The 12,872-nt window shown below is 34.9% G+C and overlaps 1 long non-coding RNA gene and 1 pseudogene across 2 annotated transcripts; one reads left to right on the top strand and one right to left on the bottom strand.

The window, feature by feature from the left end:
* Positions 1–436: 436 nt before the first annotated feature.
* On the top strand, positions 437–5,842 carry LOC135748590 (uncharacterized). Of its 2 annotated transcripts, XR_010532149.2 has the most exons (11): positions 437–533; positions 1,611–1,765; positions 2,192–2,303; positions 2,391–2,471; positions 2,937–3,110; positions 3,255–3,347; positions 3,483–3,543; positions 3,697–3,757; positions 4,644–4,833; positions 4,943–5,057; positions 5,193–5,842. It is a non-coding gene; the product is annotated as an uncharacterized lncRNA (long non-coding RNA). The 2 variants fall into 2 exon arrangements; XR_010532148.2 differs by having other exon boundaries at positions 3,255–3,543.
* Positions 5,843–8,788: 2,946 nt separating this feature from the next.
* On the bottom strand, positions 8,789–12,519 carry LOC141282214 (uncharacterized; annotated as a pseudogene).
* Positions 12,520–12,872: the final 353 nt, after the last annotated feature.

Below are 12,872 nucleotides of genomic sequence, written 5' to 3'. Positions count from 1 at the left end.
TGGGGAATTCAGGTGCTGTAAATCCGGTGGACAGGACTCATCTCGTTATAGATCAAGATAATTTACAAAGATCTTTAAACGAAGGATTGGAATATCAGATAGTTGACATGGTAAGCAAGTTAGTTAATATTTTAATTTAAAAAAAGGAAAAACAAAATAAAACGAATAGAATACATTATTGTTTGTTGCGGTGTGTCACGTGACAATCATGACCCGTCGCCATGGACACAAGGGGTCAGATAAAATATTTTTAACTTTCGCGTGAAAGGGTTGATTTTAAATATATATATATATATATATATATATATATATATATATATATATATATATATATATATTCTAAGTAAACAACAACAGCTCAAGTTTAGTACAAAAAAATATTGAAACTATAAATAAATATTCTGCATCAATTTTAGGTGTGCTACTGTGGGTGGCTCCGGCACACCCGTGGCTACGCCCCTGCCGTGACCCAAATCTCGTTCGCACATCATCGCGATATGTATCATCTGTTTACTTACAAACGTTGCCACGCGGTGAGTATACTAAAAGTGTCTGTTTGTTCAATATTAAATTCATTATATGTTCTTTATTAATCCAGATCGGCTTCTAAATGTTATCTGAATTGTATTGGTCATCTATATTACATTCTTTCTTTTTGTTCAAAATAAGTTAAACACAACACATCATCAAGCAGTGGGTGATTGATTAGCGCGTGATTAAAAGCTAGTCACGTTATGTTAGTCACCAGTAACATAACGTGACAGATCCTCGATCATTTTATTATATTCATATTTTTGGAATTAACTACCAATGTACTACTACTGTGGTATTGTGTGTTTATAGAACAAAAATCGTACCATGTTTTTACCGCAGTTATTCTACTTCTAATCTACTGTGGTATTTTGTAGTGCAGTAACAGCAAACCTTATGCTTTTACCACAGTAGTTCAGTCATTTTATACGTAGTAAAAAACAGTAACACCAACAACATGCTTTTAATACATTTGATGTACAAATCTGAAATCTTTAGACATTCAGATCTTTCTTTTTTGGTCAGTTTTATTATATTGCCGTTTTATTTATTTATTTATCTTATTATATAGTATTATGATAGTGGGCGGATCTTGGGGTTTGTTGTAAATAGTTATACACATACAATGTTTAGTAAATAAAGAATTTAAAAAATATATCCCACTCACTCACTCTCCAACTCCCTCACTCACACACTGACACACACATGGCACCTGGATCCAGAACACGCCAGTGTAGTGCTTGCTACAAAGAAATTGGCGGTGCCTTTAAAACCTGCAAATACTGTGGAGTAAAGATTATACAAAAGAAAAACTTGAAAGCCCCAAAAGTAAATTTTGATGATCAGTGGGCAGCCAAATAAAAAAAACATGCCAATTCTAACAAAATTATGAACTGTGTGGACTTGCTTGTAAGTTTCATTTATAAAATATATTTTTATTTATTTATTATAATTATTACAACTACAATTCAGTTCAGTAAACAAAAAACTAATATTTATTTAAGTAGATAGTGGATAAGAGCATAGTTTTTCATTTGACTGTGTACTCTTGTTTAAAACATTTTGTTCTCTCTTCTCAGCTTCATAAGATGTAATTACTGGACTTCTCTCCAATGCTCTATTACAACGCAGAGAGGCCAGCAACGCTCCACAAAAGTTTTTGTTAAAAAGGTCAACGTTCAGAGGCATCACTCAGTACCAGTCATGCAGAGACTTTATGAGGCTGTTGTAAGAGGTATTTATTTGTACACATGCATTTACCAATTGAAAAGCTCTTTGTATTATAATGGTCTTTTTTCACAGACTGTGATGATGCATTTCCACAGTTATTAACATGGTAAATCTAACAAAAGTTTATGTTTATATATATGAATGATAATTCTCCTGTTTGATTCTAGCTATTCATAAAATGCCTAAAATAGCATGACCCTAACATAAGCCATATTTTATTAAAATTTTTAGTCACCAAATATAATTGTGAAACTTTTCAGCAATTTTATAATATTCACTTATACAAGAAAACATGAAAAATGTTTAGAATTATTCTGAGTGCTTTTATTGAGTATTTTGGTATTGAATGTCATGCTGGAGATTGTATAATTATTTTTCACGTTTCCTCAGTATAAAGTGATTTATCATTCACATTTTTGTGTTGAAATAGGTTAGCCTATCCCTTGTATGTCACTGATGCACTAGTTCAAAGATGTGAGGACAAGAACATACACCTGCGAGTAGTCTTAGACATTGCCTGTGTTGTTGCCTTACATTTGCAGGTAAGTACCCTTTTTTCTGTGTAAAACTGAATTATTGTTTTTAAGAAAAGACCTTTAACTTATTTATGTCATACTATGTTTAATCAGAAATCAGGGGAGGGCATACCACACAACATCTCCTTAGACTTACCAGCATTTCATGTTTATGGGCACAAATTGCCCTGCCAGGTAATTCATTGACTTTATACGGATATCAGGACATATAACACACATCATTCACTCCCTGTTTGGCCTCAAATTTTCTTGTCTATGCACTGCAAAGCTGAAATTAGCCAGAAATGCCTAAAAATAATTTTTAATCTAACATTTTTCTAACCTGACATTTGTCTAAACTTGTTTCAGAGATGCAATGTGTAAGACAATCCAGTGGAAACCGTTTATCTCAAATCTGTCTGGGTCAAACTAATCACTATAAGCAGAGGATTGTTATAACCAAATTGGTTTCCTTTGTTTCTTTTTATGCAGATTAACTAATTTGTATAATAATTACATTAATATAAAGTAATAAAAAGAACAGCTTTGCTATTTTTACAAATTAAAAGATAAAATAACATAAGATCACTATAAGCAGTAGGATCATGCTTCGTGTCAGTGTACAGTATGTGATATTTTATCACTTTGCTTTAATCATAGATCAAGTACAGTACCAGATGGCTTGATGGGTTTGGGCTCACAGACGGGGAAGGAATGGAAAGGCTGTGGTCTTTCCTCCAAAGATTTGCCAGAGTCACAAAGGAGATGACTCCATCTCATCGCCTTGACCTACTGACTGATGTCCGCCTTGACGGAGGAAATCAACTGACCTAGGTGTGTCTACTGCTGTATAACCTTTCAAAATTCTGTGCTGGTGGTTCACTGTTTATACATTTCATATTTTCTGGAGTGAAGCCGATCACACACAAAATGGTAAGCATACTATAAGTAGATTAAACTGTCTTTTCATCTTTTCAGAGGTGCAGCTCCTGCAAAGAGTAGACAAAGCAGAGAAAATATTGATTCTCGCTCCTCAAGAAGATATTTCATCTGTCATCAGATAGGTACCAGGTAAACAATGCACATAAGAAGCAGGTAACAATTAGTTGTAGATGGGAGAATATTACATTCCATTTATAAGTGCAATTTGCACAAGAGTATTTAGGATTGATGTGTGTCTTGTTTTCTGTTATTGTTGTTGTATAGTGTTGATTTCTGAAGGAGACATGGAGAGATGGAAAAAAGCTAGCCCAACAGAAACCAATAAGTAAGGAACTGAAGTTAAAGTCTTAAATACTGTAAGAATGTCATGAATACTATTAACAAAGAAATAGAAGTAAGATGAAATAAATTACTTTATTATAAGTAACATGAAATGAATGACTTTATTAGCATGGTAGTGATGTCGTCTTTTCTTCAGACACTGTCTGTAGATGGAAAAGGGACTACATCATCAGACTGGTTCAGTTCTACAAGTTCAAGTAAGAGTTTAATGTTTTTATGTAAGACTATGGTAATTACAGATGTCTTTAAAGGAAAACACCACCGTTTTTCAATATTTTACTATGTCCTTAGATCAACTTAGATGAATTAATACATACCTATCTTTATTCAATGAATGCACTTTTAGTCTTTGTTAAGCACTTCGTGAATGTGTTGGCATTTAGCCAAGCCCCATTCATTCCTATGGCTCCAAACAAAAGTTTTATTTTGTGCCGCTATACTTACTCGTCTAAATACCTGGAAGTGTTTGGTGGCTTCTTAATTCATCCCTGGAGCCATATGAATGAATGGGGCTAGGCTAAACGCTAATACATTCACAAGGCACTGTACAAAGATTAAAAGTGCACGCATTGAAAAAAGATAGGTATGTATTAATTTGTATAAGTTGAGGTAAGAACATAGTTAAACAGGGCTATTCAAATCTTACACTGGAGTGCTGGAGCACTACAGAGTTTATGTACCATTAACCACCTGTGATTTTCTAGTGATCATGAAGACCTTGATTAGCTTGCTCAGGTGTGTTTGATCAGGGTTGGAGCTTAACTATGCAGTGCTCTGGCCCTCCAGGGTAAGATCTGAATAGCCCTGTAGTAAATTATTGAAAAACAGTGGTGTTTTCCTTTAAGTGCCTTGCTGATGTGCTTCAACGTGTGATTATAGTAATGGCATAGTTTTGAAGGAAACTGTCACTAGTGGTTATAAATTAAAGTATTGCAGCATTATTGCAAATCTTCATGTGGTGTAATTAGTCATCTATTACCACCAAGGCCTTACTTGTAACATATGTTTGTTCAGGTGTACCACGGTAATGCTTTCTGCTTGCTAGCAACTGAACTTTTGTGCTGTACTTTTTGTAATGTGTAGATATTAGAATTGAGGACTCTGCTGAACATTGAGAAAAAATACCGTATTGGGAGAAGATGGCAAGAGTCTGATTCAAACTTCCAGTCTACCCTTAAAGATGTGGACCGTGAGCTCAGAGTCCAGCTGCAAGGCTAGAACTGAATCAAAGGAGAGAGAGCAGTCATCCTCCACCTGAGAAGAATATATCCAGGTATAGTGCTATAAGTGGATAAGTAGATACAATATGACATTAGGTTTGAACTTAAAAAGGACTATAATACAAACTAATACATTTATTTTTCTGCATGCTTGTTTCCTAGCTTTGCTTCAGATGGGCAGGACATTGCCATTAGACTCTCCAAGCAGGTAGCGACAATTGATTTTCAGGAATCATGTGATCCCTCTTGGCATGTCTACTTCAGCTTTGATGACACTGTAAGTATAATTACTTTACCCTAGTAACCACACAGCAGTCACTCTAGTAACCATCTGACAAACTAACTACCTGCAAATCATATTAGAAACCACCTGGTAACATAACATAGCATTTTGTTTTCTTTTGTCTTCTAGATTGAAGAAGATGATGTTTCGAGGAGTCTAAAAAAGTGAGGGATTGATGCCTTACATATGAAGACTTATGCAAAAGCTGCTCTCATTCAACGCTTCCAACAGCTGGAAAGAAAACTACATCAAGCCATTGTGATGTTTCACCCACATGTATCAGACTTTGTTCCTGCAGACAACCCCCACTTGTGTCAGGCCCTCCCCATGCCAAGCATACAGACACTGGTATACAATGATAAGAGTGATAATGATGACAATGTGGATAAATATGTTAACTAGCACTACAGATTTTTTTTAATTTCTAGTCTGATATTGTATTCTGTAAAAAGAATGATGTAAAATGTATAGTATATGTTGCAGCATATCATAGAAACCTTGGTGGTGTAATATAATGTTCGCCTTACTTGTGCAAACATGTTTTACTAGATCTGATTTATTTTTAAACGTAGTTACTGTTTTTAAGCACACATAATCACACTAGTCTGTGTGAGGAGAACATTGTGTGTTTACCATTGTGATGTTACTTATTTACTGTAATGTACAAATGTGGTCAATGTGTGTAAGGTGTTTTGTTTTTGTGTGCTAAGTTGAAATGACAAAGTATTGAATCTTGAATCCTTTGAAACAAATACTGTTAAAGTTTGTAAAAAATAAAATGTTTTCCAGAATGAGTTATAGTCATGATTTCAGCTATTGTCACAGCACACTTTAGAGGTGAATGAATAGTGATGAACTTAGTAAATGACTTATACAATGATTTTACAGTCATAATCCACAAGACAGACTGCCACATACAGTAGGTTCTTACATAACCATTATAGTGGCTTGAAATTCTCCCGAACTAAGTTGATGTGGATTAATACTTTTTTCTTCCCATTATATGTAGTATTATATAGTTCGTTGCTATGGTGGTTGCTATGAGGCTGCTATCACTGAAACCACGTAGCTTGCATGACGTGTTTTCTTTTTAAATGACATTCAAAATTAAATGACATACAAAACAAAAACTTGATAACTCAACAATAAAATCATTTTGAACAATTTCTATTCCGATCTGAGAAATTAGTTTTTTGGTAGCAGAAGGTTACAGAAGTGCATTGTGTTGAAGGCGGGGTTTGCGTGTTCTGCTGTTTCGGCGCTGTGGCTAGAGGATATACAGCAACAGCAAACTCTCGCGGATGAGCGCTGTTATTATCCTAATCCTATCCCCAAAACCTAACCCTAAACCAAACATTTCACGCGATTTAAGACAAGTTGTATCACATCTAGACAGATTCGCTGTTTACATCCGAATTCTACCCCAAACTTAACCCTAAATCGCGTAGCTGTATCCCATCTAGCAAAAAACACTGTTTCTGCTAAAATATCTTTAAAAAACAACTTTTTTACATTTTCTTAACGTAGATCATCTAGATGCAGCCTAATTAATAGTTTGCCTGAACTAGGTGTTTATATATTCAGTAGATATATGTTTTTACAGCCCTACTTTGCAAACCAGAAAAACTACAATTTTAGTGCTGATTTGTATCAAGCTGCATTGCACACATGTAGGGAATTGTAGTTTTTTAAAAACATTTGTGTTTTTCTTATAATTGGAGGTTGTAAATAGTGAGTTGAGAGTACAGTAAGGTGTTTAGGGGGATTGTTAACACACTTATGCAATCAGATTTTAAATATTTAATTGTTAAATAGGTCTAAATAAATTTTAACCATATTTGATAGAGTCCCAAGTTGTTGACTATATTGACATTATAACTGAGGTCAAGAGCTCTCATTAAGAGTTTGTCCTATGTCTATAGCCCCTTTTGTTGCCTAATTATAAGCCTTCAAAAATGCACCAAGGTGATGTTTTAAAGATCCGTATTTCAAAGCAGGTGCCATGTAGATTCTTTATACTGACAAATGTTATTCTGCAGGTCAAGACCTTTCTAACATTCTATTTGGCTTATAGCTCTAAAACAAACTTTTCATGTTCTCATTTCAAGTACACAAGCCATCTCAGGTGTAGTTTCAGAGAGCACTTTGAAGGCTCAATAAGGTTAGGGTTAGATAAAATAAAGCTGTTTGTTTATTTCTGGCTTTGTAAACAGACCCCACATCTTGATGAATACCTGGTGTTGGCCACACACACAAACTGTGCATTTCTGTTTGGGCTTATATGCATAGACTATCTATTTATGTTAATGCTGCTATGATAATTAAAAACATACCATTAATAAATAAGACCATAGTCTGATGGGTAGTTGTCTCCGATTGTAGGCTAGTATGATTATTAGGCCTATTGGTTGTCAAAACCCAAATTAGCAAACATTATACACAATGTTTGCTACATAATGTACATGTATGCTCTCTTGCATCTTTTGTAGCCTATTTATTTTTGTTTAAATGTTTTCTTTTGAGCTCAACTAAAAATTGTAAACAGGCCTATTTAGTTTATCCATTAGAGTACCATTCCCCTCCTTCCAAACCTGTCACTTTGAGAAACTGAATGCTTCAGCTATGTGTACAGTATAGGAAGCCTATGTATTGCTTCATGTTCCTTCTTTCTCAGCAGAAAGACAGGCATGAGCAGTATGCAAACTATACCATGAATGTATGTGGATCAGGTGTGTCAGTCCAGTCATAAAAATTCTGCCCACATAAAAGTACTAAAGTAATTTATAGTAAATACCCATACTATAGTAAAGTGTAGTAGGCCTATGCAGTATATATTATTTAAAACTTTGTTAATGAATGCTACAGCATACTGCAGAGTAATAAATACACTTTAAAAACAGATGTGTTAAAACAACACAATCAGTTTTATTATTGGAACACCACATTTTGTTACTTGTGTTGTCACTTTAATTTAAAACACAAAATCACACATAATGTGAAATTACTTAATCATTCCAAAAAATTCCTTACAACTGAGCATAGCCAGTTTTTTAACTCATGATGGGTTTCTGGTCTCAATTTTTTGTATTACTTTCAATTCATATATAAATATATATTTCTGTCATGATGGTTCATTCATAATATTAAATGTGGTAATAGAGATTTGCTTCAACTTCATCTGTATGATGGAGGAAAATCACTTTGATAAAGCAGATACACATAACATCATCATCCTCATCATTATATTTAAAGTTGTTTAAATTGTACTGTTCAGTTGTATATTAAAGTATCCACGAGTATCACTACTGCTCTGACATAAACCAACTTTTCGATATCCAATTTGCCAAATACCCCTCAGTGACAGCAAGACTGCGAAAAAGTTGTTAAAGTTATGTAAAGTATTTAATCATAACATGAAATCGAACTTTGACTCACTGTATTGAAAAGTATGGTGAGGTCCTTGCCAACACCCAACCATACCGAACCATTGATAAAAGATGAAACAATAGGCTACTTATCATTTACAACCTGTGGCCTAAATTCAGTACAATAGATATGAATTGGTCCCCACATGTCCCAGGTAAAGGGACCACACTTATGGTGCCAACAAATGACAACAATAAATAAAAATTAGAGTGAATGAACAATCTGTTTTATTATAACTGTAATCATTACAATAAATTAGCATGAAAAACATTAAATGGCACCTAATACATTAAAAAAAAAATGCATGTGTGTGTGTGTTTGTAGGGATTGGGTCATGAACAAAGTAAAAACAGCTCAAAGTTAAAACATAAAACATCTTGTGTAACTAGCATGTTTCCTATCACTGATGCAGCGCTACATGCTGTTTGCATGGTGTCTTGACATGCAGTGTGTGACCATGATTGGCACACTGTGCACTGTTACGATTAACGCCACTTCTTTGAAGCTTTCTTCTTCCTGTCATCGAAAGGACGCGGCAGACACAGCACAAATGGCCTCCATCTATCAAAACAAATATATTTAAGTCAAGCCAGTTAGTTGAATTAATACTCATGAGCATATTTTAAGTAACATTTCAAAGGCAGTTTATTCATTTGTAACTATTGTCAAATTAAAATGTGGGTATTGCTGACGCTCAATCATAAGATACAAGCAGGTCAACAAAGAAGAATTCCTGAGGCAAATTTCAGAAAGCATAAACAAGGAAAACTCTGGGTTTTCCATTTCAGAAATGTATGTAAATCAAACATGATTCAGAAGAATCATCAATTCAAAAAAATCTCACCACCACTTTAGCATAACTAACTGTAATGCCATACCTCATACAGTCGTAGGTTGGCCTGTTCTAGCCATTCATAGGCTTGTACACGGGAACATCATTTTAAAAGCAATTGTTGGTGTGTTCACCTTCTATCTCTGTTTGTAATTTAAGACAATGTCCTGGACAACACCCTTTAAGATGTTTTTATACATTAGGTCCCAAATGTATGTACAGAACTCTGTTTATGTATTCTGCACGTTCTGCCTGGAAACTGCCCGTTGAAAGACTTACAAAGTGAATCTAGTTTAATGCTGTTAGATCCTAAATGAAAAAATTGGAGGCTGATTTGTCACAATGTGTCACTGTGTAGTGGATTGTTTCCCTTTTAAAATGTTTTGGTCTATGGTTCTGTTCCAATATCTGTTCTTGTTAAAGTATTGTAATCTGTTGAAACTACCTGTTTTTATACATGTTGCTGCCTCCAAACCAGGTCTACTTGCCCTGGTCTACTATAAGGAAGAGCTTATTATTCACAATGGGACATAAAAATCACCACAGTTTGAAAAGATACCTTAATCTGCAGTCATCACGATAGCTACAGTAGTGGCTGTTTCTGAGGACTTTTCTTCCAGCTCTGTACCTAAAGAACATAAAACATAATAACAACTTTCTTAATACAACATTTGAATCTAAATTACAAATTCATAATGCAATGTGTCAACATTTATACTGTCAATAGTTAATTAGTAAATTGTAGGTTAAATACAGATACAGTACCATTCATTGTTTGCATCTAAATATCAACATCCAATTCAAAGTGTAAAATTATCAGAATACCAACCATATAGACCATTTTGCAAGATGTAAACAACACTGGTCCAGAAACACTTCCTGTTTCAGTTTGTAACTGTTTTCTTTATTTCACACATAAAGAAAACATCTTAAAAATGTTTCTTTAACTTTTTGATTAAGTTTTATATGTCCTGTTGGTTGTATTTTATCCCAACGTTTATGTTGTGTTAAAAAACTGATACAGGAAGTGCTTCTGGACCAGTGTTGTTTACATCTTGCAAAATGGTCTATAAAAGATGTTAAATGTCCCCTTATGCTTCTTAAGTTTAATGTTATATATTTATTTAAAGATAAAATAAAAACATCTCAGCGTACCTTCTGCGTCCATCGCCTCTGACATTCCTTCTGCTTTGTCAGTGGAGTTGCATTGTGCTGCATCTAATTATGTATAGGGAAAAAAGAAACACTTAGAAGCATAACAATAACTGGTCTTTCTGCATCACACAGCAGTATTAATGAAGAAATATAATTTTATAGATAAAATTCAACTGTTGCCAAGGGCCATCACAATCACTAGTCAAATTCAACTAAACAGCTATAGGATATTCTGGAGAGGTGCCTTTTTAGAAAATGTGTCCACTGTAATGAGGAAACTGCAACTAAGAAATAGTGTTACATCCCTTACAAACTGCCATACACACATACAGAATCTATAACCTGAATCTGTTTCAATTGAATTACATTTAACTTTTAAAGTGCCAATTCATAACAAAGTTACACAGCACTTTTCAAACAGAGTAGGTCTAGACCATACTGTACTCTTTATATTATTAGGCTACAAACTCTCAGAAAAAAGGTACATGAAGATACAAAAGTTGACATTGGGGCAGTACCTTTTCAAAAAGTACACTTTTGTACCTAAAAGGTATACATTGGTACCGCCAAGCTACATGCTGGTACCTCATAGGTACATATCTGTACCTAACTGGTACATTTTAGGACCTTTTCAAAAGGTAGTGTACCAGTGACAAAAAGGTACAACGTTTATACCTTTTTTCTGAGAGTGCAATGGCAACTTCCTTTTAATATGCAGCAACCTCGAGCAGAACCATGGTTCAGAATGGGCAGCCATTTGCCTCGACTGGTTGGGGTGAGGAGACATGGAGAAATACAGTGGCCAGCACTCTAAAAATGGCTGGGCTCAAAAATGTTGGGTAAATATTGGACAGAAGACACTACTGGGTTAATATTGACCCAATGCTGGGTTGTTTTAACCCAACTGCTGGGTTATTATACCCCATGGTTACATAACAACAATCCAGCATTTGTTCTTTTCAATATTTACTCATTATGGGTCAAAACTTAACCCACCCAGTGCTGCACTATACAAAGACTCACATGTAGGCCCGTATTATTGTTTAGTTAACTTATTTTTCCCACTTTGCATAGAGCCAAATGATCTGCCGAAACACAGGTGGAGAAACAAAACCACTGTTAATCTCACTTACTGATTTCAAATGAAATCTCCTCAGCCGCTTGCAAAATGGCCTCCAACTGGTTCCTTCCATAATAGGATGGCTTTTTGAAAGTAAGGCTGTTGGGCAGTCCTGCAACTTTAACTGTCATGCCTTGATTTACCAGGGGAGCCTTCCAGTACCTCCAGCATCCTCTGAAAGACACGGGCAAACACATGCATGTACATGTTACACATTGTAACACAGTCGGACAATTGTGACTCTCCTATCCTGTTAATAGCCAGTGTATCAGCTGTAAACAGTCATTTTGGTAATGTGTCATAATCTTATGGTTGATGGACACAAATAAGTTATTGATTTGATAATAATGCCATGAAACCATGAAGGTATATTAGGTTATCAAGACTTAAGAAGTGTTTGAACATATGCTTACTATATTTTTGGTTAAACAGATCTTGCACTTTTCTCAGCAGTACACTGACCTCAACTCTGGTTCTCGGTGTTGCGGCTGAGGAGCTGGCTACAGATGTAACAACAGACAACAATCAATTTTATAAAACTATATTATGTATATTGGCACTATTACGGACCTGAGTCCATTTATGTGGATATACGGATATTTTATATAACCAATATTACCTTTGAAATGCAGTGCAAAGTTCACTGTGTCTGTTGAGTCCAGGAAATCGCTCGTTTGGTCATCTTTTTCAGCTGAAAAAAATTGGAAATAAACATGTTAAAACAAAATGCTAAAAGTGATTGAAAGTAAGGACTTGGAAATCTATGAACAGATAAAAATACACATTTATTAAAGCAACTTAAGTTTAAATAAAAAATTAACCAAATTAATAAGAAAACTGAAATATAATTAACTTTACCAGTGGAGGATTGAACATTTGTAGAATTTCTTCAGCCTCTCTGGTAGCTGCTCCAAGTTCAGCATTGTCAGCTTTCATGTCAAGATGCTTTGAAATAGTTGCAGTATCCTGGCATAACTGGTCAAAACCTGAAGATGCCATATTGAAGAAAAGAAAGAATGCAAAGAGAAATAGGCAAAACAAATTGAAAGAGGGACAAACAGAGAGAGGGGGGAGAGTGAGAGAGAGTGAGTGAGTGTGTGTGTATGCGTAGGAGAGTAGGGCTGTGCAAAATAATCGTCTGTGATTCTTATGCGTGTTTCATCAGTAATGCCGGTTCCGTGATTAGAAGTAAATCGCCATCAGCTGCTTTTAGATGGAGCGGCATTTACTACACAGACTCGTTGTTCACAGAGAAGCTAGGCAAAACCGGGTTTAA

Source organism: Paramisgurnus dabryanus, chromosome 5, assembly GCF_030506205.2.
Source record: "Paramisgurnus dabryanus chromosome 5, PD_genome_1.1, whole genome shotgun sequence".
NCBI classification, from domain to species: domain Eukaryota; kingdom Metazoa; phylum Chordata; class Actinopteri; order Cypriniformes; family Cobitidae; genus Paramisgurnus; species Paramisgurnus dabryanus.
Note: the sequence above shows the minus strand (reverse complement) of the source record. Positions and strands in the feature narration are given on the sequence as shown.